Below are 15559 nucleotides of genomic sequence, written 5' to 3'. Positions count from 1 at the left end.
TGCATCAGATCACACTGGCTTCTCCTGCTCCCGCGGTAGCAGTTTTTATAAAGACCTTGTTTAGGGTCCCACAGGGTGATACCCGCGTCCACCCTGCTGCCTTTCGAGTAAAACACCTTACTCATGGATTGGGCACCCATGGTATTATGGTCGCCTTTTACGACCGGTATACCTACCGTGGGCATATTCTAACCCCTAACCCACAGGGGGAACTTTTCTGCATATGCGGCCTTCGGCCGCGCTTATAAAAAAATAACCCTGTGCTACGCCATGCCAAGTCCGGGTGTGTGGTATAACCGTGGCTACCGCCACGGTGATGTCCTTCTGCGTAGTACAACCTTCTGCGCAGAAGGGCCGTCTACGCGGAAAGGTGTTTCAACTTCTCAAAATGAGTAGTAAAAATATATATTTTCCTTTTTCTTTATTAACTGAAAGGTGGTAAGGAAATATTTATATTTGTTTTGTTTTTGTTTATGTGGCAGCACAGCTTTGTAATGTCATCAATAAAATATATATATATATAAATGTGCATGTTGCTACAAAAGCGCGATTAATTTAATAAAAACATTTATAATAAGTAAAAACAATGCAAAAATGAAATGTGAAATATACAAAAATGTAATTTAAGTTTATCGTTGCCAATTTATATAGATATGTATGTGGATTAAGGTTTTGAAAGATATGTAAATTTTAATTTAAAGTGCTATAGAAATTTGCTAAATTTGCAAACTTTAACAACAAATAACTTTTAAATTATAAGTTTGCGCACTTTAAAATATATATATTTGTGATCGGGACAACTCCCTCTTTCATTGATACCAAGTTTTACCCCGAATTCGGGGGGTGCTATTCTAAAATTGTCCCAAGAATTTTATTAACATCTCAGCAATTATATTTTTTCTGCGTTTTAATGTTTTCCGGAATAATTAATGAACTGTCATAAATAAACAAAAAAAATATGTATACGTTCTGCCAAGTTTTTGTGGCATTTTGACATTTGCGGGGCAGTGCTGCCAAATGTTTTATATGGCTATGCGCAACTGTCGATGGCCGTTTTTTTACCCGTAAACGTAAACGTATATACGCGTGTTAAAAAACACGGCTATTGTTTTAGCCAATACCAAAAAAAGCGTTAACACCTATCAATAGTTATCGACGTTGACAACGCCGATATCAATTCAAGAGCGTCGACACTAAAGGGCCCATTATTGATACTTAGCATAGACTTGACTTGACTTGGCGTAAACTTGGCGACTTAGACACGGTTATACTCCACTTAGCGCATACAATCTGGCATCATAATCAATAAATGTCAATTTGTATGACGAAATGTCAAAATGAAATGGAAACAAAGAAATGGCATTCAAAATGTAAACGTCACTTAGAACTTTCATAGAAAATCAAAATTCAACAGACTTCTAAGTCAAGTTAAGTGTTGCTAAGTTTTGAGTAATCAGTAACATGCAGTGTTCATTTAACAGAACTGTAAGTGACAGTTCTCAAGTCATGTCAAGTCTATGCTAAGTATCAGTAATGGGCCCTTAATTTTCTCACTATTGACAACCGTAATAGGGGTGATAGTCAAAGTAAATGTCATAGCTATGTGAAAAAAGTTGGTTGTGACGCGGCCATCAGCGTAGTTTCTCACCAAAAATATAGTGACCGAAAATGGCGACCAACAACAAAAAATCCCACATTGTTCCACAATTGTTAGTATGAAAACATGAGATGGCCTAACTACAATGTCCGATTCATATATGCTTGCCTTTTCTAACATGGTATGTACCCTCAAATACGTCAAAAAATTTTTCTGCGAATCCGCCATTTCTAATTTAGCGTTCCATATCGGCGGTGGAGAATTTTTTTAAGAGATATAATTTAATTTATATTGTGCGATTGTGATACAATTACAAATTATTGTGCTGCTAAATTGCTTGTAATGAATTCTAAAGTGGCTGGCATTCATTAGCTAAACTTTAAGTGTTTTTGGTGTACATTCCCTGTACTAAAACTTTTTCCGCGAATTTAGCTGCAAACCTGTACTAATTTTGGAGCATTAAATATTGTGGAATATATATAATTTTTGCAGGTAAATATAAAACGTTCATGCAAATGTGAATAGGTGTGATAATTGCACATATTTTTCCCAAATCCATTTAGAAGCTTCGAGCCAATGCGCCAACTTCCATGTATTTGCCAGCGCCTCCAGCAACGACACCGCCAGGGCAATCTGTACCTGGTGGTCCCAATCAGATGACTATAAATAGCACAATTATACCTGGCTTGCCTCATATGCCATCACCAAAACAAGCACTATACGCAAACATATATTTTTAAATAATTTTCTATCTAATAAATGTGGTTATTTTTCTAGACTGGTCCTCCTCAAACTGGTCAGCTACACCACCAACATCAATTGCAATACCAGCAAACAAGTTAACAGCAAATTCCACCGCAACTGGGTCCAAAGCCACGACAGTCTGGTCTAATGCATTCACAATCCGGTCAAATGCCACCTCAACACCCTATGCACCAGCCATTTGGTGGCCATGACCAACATGGTCGTCCAGGTATGCCGCCAGCATCTACTGACCCAGGTGGTGCAATGACACCACATCCAGTTATGCCAAGGTATATACCACAACAACAAAAACAAAGGCAACCGGGTTATGCAATGCCACAACAGTCAGGCTATCCACCACAACCTGGTCCATCTGGTTTTCCTCCACGACTTCAACAGACAAGTTATCCTCTACAACAACCAGGTGCACCAGGAGGTTACGTGGGTCAAATGATGCCACCAACACAACCTGGACAGGCGCCAATGCCCAGTCAGCCACCCATCCCGGGTCAACCTCCAATACCCGCACGTCCTGGTTATAATGTATGCTAATATATTTCAAATATTGCTGATGATTATTTTCTTTAGCAACCACCTGCACCTGGTATATATCAACAGCCGCAAGAGTAGCTCAACGCCGTTTAGATCCCGATCAGATGCCAAATCCGATAAGTGTTATCATTGAAAATCAGCGCTGGTGGTGCTTTTATTACTAATCAACAAGGTTTATTGCCACCATTGGTGACCACAAAATATGTGATACAAGATCAGGGTAACTCCTCGCCACGTTACGTAAGGTATTGATATTCGAATTTAATGTTTCGTTTGGCAATTACATTGATCTTTCCCGTTTGCAGGCGTTTTTGTATTGCATACCTGCAACAGCTGATTTACTAAAAACTATAGCTTTGTCCTTTACACTTACCATCTCACCAATGGCACGCACGGTTGAGAGTGAATATGAACCACCCATTGCAAATTTTGGTGAATTCAATTAGATGTAATCTTTTGCAAGGCTAAAATCCAATTTGTAGATGCTGGTCGTCGATTCCAATGTCTTGTGTGTAAGGTAACAACAGATGGTAAAAAAAATCTATCACTTTAACTTGTGTTCATTGATTCATATTTTTTTTCAAGAGTGCCAACTGAATATTTCCAACATTTGGGCCACACCGGACAGCGTGCCGATAAATATGAACGTCCTGAACTTGTATTAGGTACATGAGTTTTTGTGTAAAAAATTTTTGGGTACTGATAGCTCTCAAGGTAAACCTCAACTCATATCCAACATCAATGCCTCGCATTCAATTGTGGACACTGTACGCAATACATTGGCTTCACGCAGTATGGACTAGCATATTTTTGATTCCAGTGGTAGGGCCACAATTTCAAATGATGGGGCAACCATTATGAAACTATTGGATATTGTGCATCCAGCCGTAAAACTCTAGTCGACATCGCCAAATCTCAAAATGGTGAGGTAAGTTTTTTGTTATATTAGAATGTGTAGAATAAAAATGTTGTTCTTATCGGGTCGGCGATCGCACCACTTCAGTAGTACTTTAAGCATGTGAAATCTTAGAACAAATATGTTGAAGAAGGGGTGCATGCACGTATCATCATTAAAGCTACCCTGCAAAAACTGTTGGATTACGTGTTCCATTTTCTTCATGTTGGAGTACTCTAACAATACTCCTTTGCAATGCGTTTGCGGACCACCATCATCCGATCTTTGCTCGTTTTTTAACGACCGTGATCACGACACGATGACGATCGAACAGAGTTGCCAAAAGTAAAATATTGCATACAAATAACTGATAATAAAATTTTACTATGGCAACTCTGATAAAATGCAACCGCGCACTGGTTTTATATATACATACTATAGTATAGAGAAATATTACTTACTTTATTCACGCAAATGCTAAATAACAAGAATATTCGTAGTATAAAATATGAAAGTTGTATTGCCCCTCTTTAATTACTTTCATTTTAAATTAAATTCACTCCGATAATTCTTTCCGACACAATTCCTCTTTAGTACTTTGGCATATGATCCTCTGTGGGTGCTCCATGGAGTACCACAGTGAAAGTACTCTCACGTAAGTACTCTATGGAATACTCACAAACAAAGCGAGAGTGGGATCACCTACTCCTCTCCTAGGACATCGCAATGTTAATTGGAGCACATTTTTTGTATGAATACAGATTAGTTGTGGAACACTCCTATACTCCTAAAGGAGTATTCCTCATACTATTTATCGAGTACTCGCGTTTTTTGAAGGGTACCTGTCTTGTAGTTAAGTAACTTTTATTGTTGCGGAGCTGGCAACACTATTCACCACCTTCATATGTTTTCGTTTGTTTAATTGCAACAACGGAAAAAGCGACAATAGTACCGACCGGTTTTTCGCGATTGGATTCTGAATCTTGACGAAAATACGCGTCTTTGGGTACCACCTTCGAATTTTAGGTGCAAAACTTAAGTTGTAATATTACAAAATTTCGGAATTTGATAGCTTTTTTCTCATAAACTAAGAGTTTTCAGAGTTCCGGATGATATTTTTGTGATTTTCAGGACCCCCTCTACCCCTACAAACCAACAAACCAACAAAAGTTTGAAAATCGTGGCAACTTATATAAAATCCAACCCGAAGATACTGATAGAATTATTAACATTTTAATAGTTTCGCACTTAAACAAACTATTTATTTGCCTTACATTTTCTTCAAGTTGTGTACTCTTTCCGTTTTCTTGCTTTTAAATATGGCGAAATCTTTGGCAGCGATTTAGTTTAGCACCCTCGAGCTCGGGGTGGAACTTGATATCAAATGAAAGAGGGAGTTCTCCCGATGACAAATATATATAAAGTGCGCAAACTTATAGTTTAAAGGGTATTTGTTGTTAAAGTTTGCAAATGGGTTTAAAGTTACTATGGTATAACTATCACTTTCTATCTACATACGAACACTTTTGTTACAAATAGACTAACTTTAAGAGCACTGCTGCTTTATACAAATAAATCTCATTTATTTTATACTATATTAAGCAAATAAAAACTTAGTTTATTTCAATACATATATACGAGACTTCTTGTCCGTTGTAACAAAGAAATTTGAATTATCAAAATTAGTGAGGATATTTGATACACGCCCTAATGTTGCATTTTCGATTGACTTATCGAGTATGATCGTGTTGCCACATTCTCTCCCCCGGTATTACGACCAATGGGAGGAAATACCTTCCTCTAGGCAACAGTGTCCATGGCATCTTGTTTGATGTCCAATATAGCTAACTTCGCTGCTGGCCGGTGATACTCGCCGGACGACGTTCGGACGGTGGCACTTCTCACCTGCACATCCTGCCCAGGATAGACGTTAGTTACGATACCCTTTGGCCAAATGTGATGCGGAAAATTAAGATCAATGATTATAACGATGTCACCCCTCTCGATTGGTCTTGTATGGTCAAACCACTTGGTCCTTCTGGTAAGTGTTGGTAGAACCTCGGCCACCCATCGTTTCCAAAACATATCGGCCAGGTATTGTGGGTGTCGCCAGGAACCTTTAACATATTCATCTGTCGTGTCGAATTTACCTGGTGGCTGGTTCCCAGATGAGCTTCCGACTAAAAAGTGCTTTGGAGCAAGAGCTTCTTGGTCAGCTGTTTCCAGGGACAGATAGGTAAGAGGCCGACCGTTGGCGATGGTTTCCACTTCTACAAGTTGGTTATGAAGTTTCTCATCCGATAGTTTTGTGTCTGGGGTAACGATTCTGTATAGTACGTTCTTTACTGAGCGTATCATGCGCTCCCAGGATCCACCCATATGAGGACTTCCTGGTGGAATAAAAGTCCACTCACACGCTGTGGTTGTTATTTTTGCCTGCAGAACATTAAAATCTATGTCTTTGTAGGCTTTGCATAGTTCTTTCTCGCAACAAAATTAGTGCCAATATCGCTGAATATTTCTATGGGTTGACCTCTTCTAGAAATGAAGTTTCTTATCGCCATTACGCAGGAATTCATACTGAGTGAATGTGCTACCTCAGTGTGTATAGCGCGGCAGTTCATGCAAGTGAATAGTACGCCGTATCTCTTTTCCGTTCGTCTTCCCATAGTCACGAAGAATGGGCCGAAGAAGTCTATGCCGACATACTAGAATGGTCTTGTAAAGGGCGCCAGACGTCCTTTAGGCAGTGGTCCCATTTCCGGAGGGGCTGGGTTTGTATTTCGCAACTTACATGTAACACAGTTTTGGCGGACTGAGCGAAGGGCTTGTCGAAGACTTGGAATTGAAAATGCTTGGAACATCTCGTTGATGACCGTGTCATGATGGACGTGATGATATTTTCGATGATACCAATCAATTATGAGCTATGTAATCTTGTATACCTTTGGTAGAAAATAATTGGGTTCTTTGATATATCTTCTATCAGGGCGTTTTCCACGCGACTGCGCATTCTAACAATTTGGTCGTCGTCGATAAAGGTGATAACTTTCTCAAGACGCCGGATTTGGGCAACATGCATCGGGGATTTCTCTGTAAACAACCAATCTCGGTTGGGTAGGCGTCGGTTTGAGCAAAACGGTAGAGGAAGTGACGACTCCAGGGGAGCTTGTCAGTGGTTAGATTGACTGGCTTGGCCTTGCGTTCGTTTTTTTGTTTCTGCAACTTTCGATGAAACGTCTGACATAGGCTAAGCACCTCTCAAGGCGCTCCCACTTAGAAAACCGTGCAATATCAACGATTGACTCCACACCCACTTGTATTGAACATTGCATATATTGATTGTCCTTCTCCTCGACTGAATTACATTTTATCTCAGCCTTCTCGCAAATCGGCCACCTTTCCCTCGGTAGATGTAAAAAATCAGGACCTGTGAACCAAACACTGGTTGGAACAAATTATTTAGTATTTCTCCTTTTGGTAGTAGCATCTGCTACATTTTGTTTAGTGGGTACAAAATGCCATTTGGATATGTCACTTTTTTCTTGTATTTCTACCACTCTGAACATAACAAATTATTTGTATTTACGTGGATCAGAGTGCAGCCATGTTAGTACTGTTTTTGAGTCAGTATAAAAATGTATATCATTAATTTCGAAGTTATGTCCCTTTCAATTGCACAGGCTAGGCGGGTTCCCAAAATCGCTGCTGTTAATTCCATTCGTGGTATTGATAATGGGTGCAAAGAGGCAACCTTGGACTTAGAGCCAACAAGAGCGACATGAAATTCGTGATTGCTTGCAATCCTGAAGTATGCTACAGCAGCGGCTGCTGGCTCGCTTGCGTCAACAAACATGTGTAATTCGAGATTGCAATCCTCCCTTTTCAATTTACTAAAATAGCATCTTGGAATTTGAACCACACCAACATATTTGAAATTTGAGAGCCATTGTATCCATGGGGTTACAAACACTTCGTGTATGATGTCATCCCAGCCAATACCACTTCGCCATATATCTTGTAAGATAATTTTTATACGAACTGTGTAAAACGAAAGAAATCCCTGCGGGTCATATATCGACATTAGCAGTCGGAGAAGCTCCCTCTTAGTCGGTAGTTTTTCGATTCGTAGAATTGCATCGGTGGCCTTGGTAAACTTCGTGCTAAATGTAAACACGTCGTTGCTTGTTTCCCACCACAAACCGTTCGCCTTTTCCGGCTCAATTACTTGATCAATTACTTTCCATCCTTGCAAAAATCATTAAGGGTGTCTGGATCCTGTATCGCTTGAACCCGTTTCTCACTGTTGCAAATCCACCCTCTGATGTGAATCTATTTTCTAATCTATTTAGAATGAAAGATATTTTCCTATTAGTAAAAATATCTTTCCTAAAATTATGACCTCTCTAAAACTAGGTTTCCTAACTATTTCTTTAATTATTTCTATTAAATAACATCTTTTCATTGTTATTTCATTTCATTAGGGTTACATTAAACTTAGTAAAAAAAATATGCAGCTAATTTATAGATATTTATAATATGAAATATGTAACTAATTATGTAGAAATTTAGGAGCTGTTATTGACGGAAGAGCAATGTAGTTTATATTAGAGGTAGCAGTTTAGCTAATTAGCGTAAGGAGGGTACAGTGGATGCAAAATTTATTCGATCTTTTAATTTATTTTTCATATTTTTCCAGCAATTTATTTTATCTTATTTGACATGCGATTTCTGCGGCGGCCACCAAGATAGAATCGTCATGACTTTTATGAAGAATTATTTTTATTTTTATACCGAGATTGTCACATACACAACCTCTTTGGTTAGAGCAATTATTTGATCTTTGAGAACTTGTGTACCTTTTTATTATTTTATTAAATTTGCCTACTGCGGTAAATATTCAATTCTTAATCAATATTGTCCTAAGTCAACAACTTCCTCAACAATCTGGTTGCTTGATAATTTTTCTACGCTACCATTATTCTATCCTAAGATGAAAATGAGCGCGACTAGTCTTTTATTGCAAATTTATATAGCGCTTTAACATATATATATATATATATATATATATAGGTTCTCTTTGTGACTTTTCTTCATTTTTGTTGTTAATATTGGCTGGTTGTAAAAAAATTTTTTTTTTTCATATGTCGACTGACGCAAATTTTACCAGGGCTGTTTTATAAATCTTTTCCTTTGACAGCCTTCAAGGATGTTATTTTGATAACTTCCATGGAAACTACTACTCTGAAGTATGCAAATTATTGATTTGTCATTAAATTTGGGCAAGTCTAATGAAGCTGCCTTTAAGGTCGCTTGCGACATTTTGAGGGTTAATAATTGAACTGTTTATCGCTCTTCCTCAGCTTTGGTTTGGTACTAAAAAAAGAGGTCTTTAGATACGAGTTGGAACGGGTTTTTGTTGCCTATATTTGAATTTCATATAACTTTTGAGCGTCATAGCTATTGTGACGATTAATAGAATGAATGCGCAAATTGTAACTGCTAACCAAACATCTGGAACGTTTGGCGAGTTTTTTGTGTCTATTTCTGTTGGTGGTTCATATTTTACGACTCTATTTTCCGTTGATTCCGAGTTTTCCTTCCCTAACTCGTATCCGGTTATCGCTATCATGATGCCGTGGGCTATTTTTGCCCACCAAGATATTTTAAAACTTTTCTAATTTTAATAAAATGTTAAATATTTTATTTTATTTATAATTTTTTATTGTAAAAATTGTTATTCTAAAATATTTCTTAAAATATTTTTATTTAGGTAAAAAAAAATTTATAATATTTCAAAAAAAATTTTACAATTTACTAGCTTAGTATAGTTTATAAGATATTTAAAAATATTTTTATCTATTCATAGTCAAAAAAAAAATTGTCAGATGATATTTTAATTTAACATTTGGCTTTTTCGGGGAACACACTTCTCATCATCCGCATTATTTCCTCTACCCTGGTTGTAGGGTTTATTATGTCTTCTATTGTGGGTTCCCTTTCCATTCCTATTATTTTCCACAATTTCTTTAATCCTTCTAATTCCTTCAGTAAATCCCTAGTTTGTAGGGTATTTTCGTCCCACCATTGGAGGGGAAAGTCTGAGGAGTCCCTTTGCATTTTAACAGAGTGAATAAAAATTTATAGAATGTCCTATGGGATTTCTCCTCCTTGGTTATTTTATTCCTAACAAAGGGATAATTGAAACTTTCGGAAGTTAACTGACTATTTTAAAAAACGTCCTAAGCATTCCAATTTACGAACTTAAATTATTTTACTAATTCTCTTTGTTTTGGTTTTTTTTAGCTGAACAAATTAATTTTTAATATTTTAGCATTATAAATTTCAAGTATTATCTTTATTTTTAATTAACATTCCTGATTTAAAAAAAAAAATTCCTAAGCAAAAATAAAATTGTTGCTAATGGGTAAGCGTCCCTAAGGCCGCTCAATTTATTCTAAAAATTTATATACTTAACATACGTAAACTCATTGCCAATCTTGTTGATAGTCGTACTGCTCATCTGGTCCTGCTGATTTGATATTGTTGGTCTCCGGCCGTCAGTCAGATATTATATTTATTCCGCCCTTTTTTATGCGTGGTAATTGCGGTTTGCTGATTACCATGAAGTATGCCCTTTGTTCTAGTATACTGTCTTCTTTTGCCTTTGTTCGTTTTAAAATTCAAATCGGTTGCCTTTTTGGTCTTCCATATCGCTCTGGTGTGCTTTCAAAATTGTTTGGTGACTCAAATTTTGTGGCAGGATCTTTGAGATCTTCTTCGATATATTTTGCGTCAGACTGTCAGGATTTACGTTAATGAAATCCTTTTGGCATTGCTTGATCAGCAATTTTGCCTTAAATGTTGAACTGGCAGGATCTTCCTCCAGCTAATCCTGCTTTACGACAGGTTGTTCTGACCAGCTAAATCTTTAGCAGTTTTGCTAATTTTGATCTAGGCTGGCAGGATCGCCATCTACAAAGTATAATTTTAGATTTTAAAAGAAAATGGCTTTGTTGGCGCTAATGTTCAGCGCTGACATCAGATTCATAAATCTTCTTTATTGAATAAATTCTTTCCTATTTATACAAAAGTTCTTAACCTATACATATATACATTCTTACATTAATAATTACATACTAGAGGTGCATGACTTAATAGTGAGGAATGCTTTGTTAGCGAATTATTATATTGACTTACATATTGTCAATATGATTCCTACTTGAGCAATTTGGGTATGACGCATTAATGCATTAGGTGATTTGGTGAACGCGAATGAACTTATGGTAGTTACCTGGGTCAATGAACGTATGTTTGTAATGTTAGGCGTGTTTGAAGTGAGGTGAATTCCACGCGATACTACAGACCTCTATTGAGCTTCTTCTCGAAAGACTCAAGTCTTCGGTTTACCATTTCATAATTATCTGGTAATGATAATTCATTTGATCGCCATAGTAGCTTTGCCGTAAAGTGGTCTCCTGTACGTTTGACGTATTTAGCAAGCAGATCTTTATCGATATTGTATTTTATCTTGCATGTTACTAGTTGCGCATCTGAGCTTTCATGTCGCATATTCTCAATTAAAAGCTTTTGAAGCGCTATGTAATCATCACATTCACATATGTGTAGCTGTAAATCATCGCGTGCTTTTACATTACTTTGTTTTAAGACTCCATAAATTGTCCATTCTTGCCGTATTTCTGTTGAAGCTGGCTCGTCGCCCTTTCCCTCCCTGAAGTTCATAGGCATCGCCACATGCTTGTTGTTTAGGCCGATTATCATTTGGGGTACTACGTCCTTGTACGATTCTACTGGCAGACCTCTGAGATGCTTATATTTATTTGCTAACTACGGCATTATTAAAGTTTGCGGAGGCAGGTCGAGCTTTTTAACTGTGCGCACGTCATACAATGTATACTTTTATTTTTCGTGTGGCCTGACACTTGCAAACTGACGCGGGTGGAATTTTCTTCGACTCGAACAGAGCCATCGGTCCAACGTAAACGAAGCTCACTTTGTTCGCCTTTCAGTTGCAACCTCTTAAGTATATCGTGCTCAATTATCGTAGGACCTGACCCATCATCCAAAAGTGCGTAAATGTCAGCAGTTGCATGTTGAGAGTGAATTGTGATGGGCAAGTTCCGATACAAAACACTTGATGTTTGTTGTACATGTATCCCTACCATGTTTACGCATTTCTTCTTGTTGGTAACCACCTACGGGTAACGATAAATAAAAATAATGTAATTTTCTTTTTAATTTATTTAAACAATTCAATATTACAAATATTTGAAAGAAAATTTCACAACATAAATTCATTTCTCCTTTTATACAATTTTTTTTAAATATTTTCTTCACAAAAAATGTTAACTACGGTTATTCCCAAAAACTATTCAAGTATTTTTTTAAATTATTTCATAAAGTATTATTTCAAGTACTCAAAGAGCATCAGATAAACTAATCTTAACTTAACTTCTCCCCCTTTAAAATCGGAGCGCCCCGTTTCGTCAAATACTTAAATAACTCTTGAGAATCATGAGCCTTATAGTTAAATCTGTTAAAATTCAATATTGTAATTAAATTTTTAAAATTAGTATTTCCTTCAAAAAAAGTTAATTAAATAAACAAATAGAATAAAAATTAAATAAATAAAAATATCGAACTTTATCCTTGTGAATTTTTTTTCCATTAATTAAGACTGTGGTTCCAAGATCTTTTTTTACAACATTTTGAACATAAACCTTATTCAGTTTATTACCTAAACGTTTATTCCTTTTCACAAAAACTTCTTCTCCTTCCTTAAATATCCTTCTACTTCTATTTGGCCGGTTTAAAGAATTTTTCTGTGCTGAACTTAGTAAAGATTTTATAGAATTTAAATGATTTTTTGAAAAGGAGTTAATTACATCGATAGGCTTTGTTTGTATCACTGAATGAATAATGTTGTTATATTTAAGTGTTGCTAAAAGTATTAAATCAGTAATATCAGTAATATTTTTTTCCATTTTAATACATCTGGCTATTTCGATAATGGTTGAATGTAATCGTTCCATTTGTCCATTACTCTTACTAGTTATCGGATATAATGAGTATAGTTTTCTTAATATAATATAAATAATATAAATAAAGCATTTTTATGTCTACTGTCGCTCTGGTTGATATTGGTATTATTTGAACGAATTTCGAAAATTTATAAATACAAGTTAAAAAATGTTGTTTATCTACTGAAAAAATATCAATATGTAAAATTTGTCCAGGATATTCAGGAACTGGTGTTTCTCCGATTTGAGGATCCGCGGGATGACTATTGTATTTATTCTCTGAACATATTCTACAATTCTTAGTGATGGTTTTAAGAATATATTTCACATCTGGAAAGAAATACTCTTCTATTAACTGTTTGTAGTTCTCCTGTAGAGAACGATGTGCTCTATCATGTTCTATTGTTACAGTTTCCATTTGATCATCTTTATTGGTTAAATCTTTTACTAAATTCTCAGTCTGAATGAATTTTGTGCCTGGAAACTTTTACAAATGAATAGATTGAATTTGAGCCAAAGTTTCTAAGTTGCAAAACATCCCATTAACTTTATCTGTATTAACACAATGCCTCAGTGCTTGCAAGAGATATTCAGCATTATTAAAATTAATGGTATGTCTTGTATAAATTCTGAAAACGGTTTTTGTAGACTGTCTATTATACCCAGACGATAATAGAATAAGCTGATTTTTAAATTGATCCACTGCATTTTTTATTGACTTTATTGTTTCTGAATATGAAATTTCACTATGTATCGTTTCATCACTTTTAAAATTTTCAAAACTATGAATATGGCATAAATAATGTCCGAGTTTTTGAATTGCCCAAACAATTGCAAGGAGCTCACGCTCATTTACTGCATAATTTTCTTCAGTTTTTGAGAGAGTCCTAGATATCATTGTAATAGGCCTACCATTCTGTGATAAAACAGCTCCTAAAGCAACGGAGGAAGCATAAGTTGTTATTTCAAATGGTTTTGTATAATCAGGATGCTGAAGAAGTACATCTTCTGAAGCCAAAATTGATTTTAGTTTTTCAAACGATTTTCTAGCTTCATCATCTAAAGAAATTTATACTTTTTTAGATTGTTTGGTATGACCTCTTAAATATCTAGTAACGGGTTTACATATATGAGCATAATATTTTATAAAACGTCTATAATATCCTGAAAGACCTAAAAACGAACGTAAAGACTTAAGTGACTTAGGTTATTAACAATAGCATCAACTATGTCATTGCATGTACGTATGCCATTTCCTGAAATTACAAATCCTAAAAACTCTACCTCATTCTTGAAAAACTTTGATTTTTCTTGTGATACACGCATACCTGCCTCTTTGTTTTAAGAATAAAATCAACACGTTGAAAGTGCGAGTGTTCATCTGGTGAAAATATGATGATATCATCGACACAGACATGACATATTTTCCCAATACTTTCACGCAAAACATCATCAATGGCTCTCTGAAATATGCTTGGAGCATTTTTCTATCCAAAAGGTAATCGAAAAAATTCATACTTGTCATTGTTAACACTGAACGCTGTTTTGTGTCTGTCTTTTTCCACAAGACAAATTTGATGAAAGCCAGATTTAAGATCCAATGTAGTGAAACAATTTGATTGTCCCAAGTTAGCCAAAATAACTGAAATATCCGGAATGTGATACCTATCTGAAGTAGTGTGTTCGTTCAATTTTCGAAAATCAATAACCATTCTTAATTTTTGATTCCCTTCGTTATCTAACATTTTTTTAAGACTTCCGAATTATGCCATCAGAAAGCAGAGATTCTATTTCTGTGTTTATGAACCCTGCCACAGATATTGGATAAGGATAACTTCTCGAAAAAATGGGCCTTTCTGTCGTTGTCTCTATTGTAGCCTCGACACAGGTATTGCAAGGCTCTATTAGGTTGAGCAAACGCACCATAATTCTTTTGAACCAATTCACGAATTTTTATAGGTAAGGCAGAAAAACTGTGCAACTTACTTGTTGACATTCAAAATGTTTAATATTTTCCTTTCTTGACTTGTGATAGAGAATACCTTTATATTTATTTTAGCTTCAATTTCATACAAAAAATCATATCCGATGATTTAATCTAAGCTATTAAAATTTGATAAAATGTAAAATGTTGTCGTCATTCCTAATAAGTTTACACGACATTTTTCCGAAATATTGTTTAATCCATTTATGGATTTTATTTGGAAAGGTAAATACACCTATACTATTCCAAAAAAAAAAAAGTCAAACGGTTTTATATAATTTTTCGATGTTCCAGTATCAAGAAGAATTTTAAGAACTTGTCCATTCGAAAGATTTCTGGTAATAAATGGCAAGTTCGTCTTTATCCTAAAAATTCACTTCTTCAAAAGATTCATCCTCTTAATTTGAGATTCGTTTTCTGAATAACACGATTTATTTTCTATTGCATTAACCTTTTGAATCTTATGAAATGGGAATTGATTAGAAGTAGTGACTTTATGTATTCTTTTAAAATTGTTATGTTTGTCATATCTGGAAGTAAGATTCTTTTGAGAATTTGATTGTATTGGTTGGTTTGGTTGGCTATGTTTGTTTTCTAAGGTTTGAATTTTGATAATCTACTTCCATAGGAACTTGTTCTGTACTCTTTTGATTAAAAGTACGACAGCTAGGGTGGTGATAATTGTTACGGCGTATAAAATTAGAAGACGAAGAATTTTGGAATGTGCTCGCAGCAGCATATATGTT

General features: G+C 35.6%; 1 protein-coding gene across 9 annotated transcripts in view; it reads left to right on the top strand.

The window, feature by feature from the left end:
• Window positions 1-3265: 3265 nt before the first annotated feature.
• LOC137240246 (vacuolar protein sorting-associated protein 37C-like) overlaps window positions 3266-15559 on the top strand; it is a 48724-nt gene continuing 36430 nt past the window's right edge. For all 9 annotated transcript variants that reach the window (XM_067766266.1, XM_067766265.1, XM_067766264.1 and 6 more), the window contains exons 1-2: window positions 3266-3410; window positions 3479-3821. The gene's annotated coding sequence lies outside the window, so the exon portion shown is untranslated. The remainder of the gene's footprint in view (window positions 3411-3478; window positions 3822-15559) is intronic.

Source organism: Eurosta solidaginis, chromosome 2, assembly GCF_040869045.1.
Source record: "Eurosta solidaginis isolate ZX-2024a chromosome 2, ASM4086904v1, whole genome shotgun sequence".
NCBI lineage: Eukaryota > Metazoa > Arthropoda > Insecta > Diptera > Tephritidae > Eurosta > Eurosta solidaginis.
This window is presented reverse-complemented; position numbering and strand designations above follow the sequence as displayed.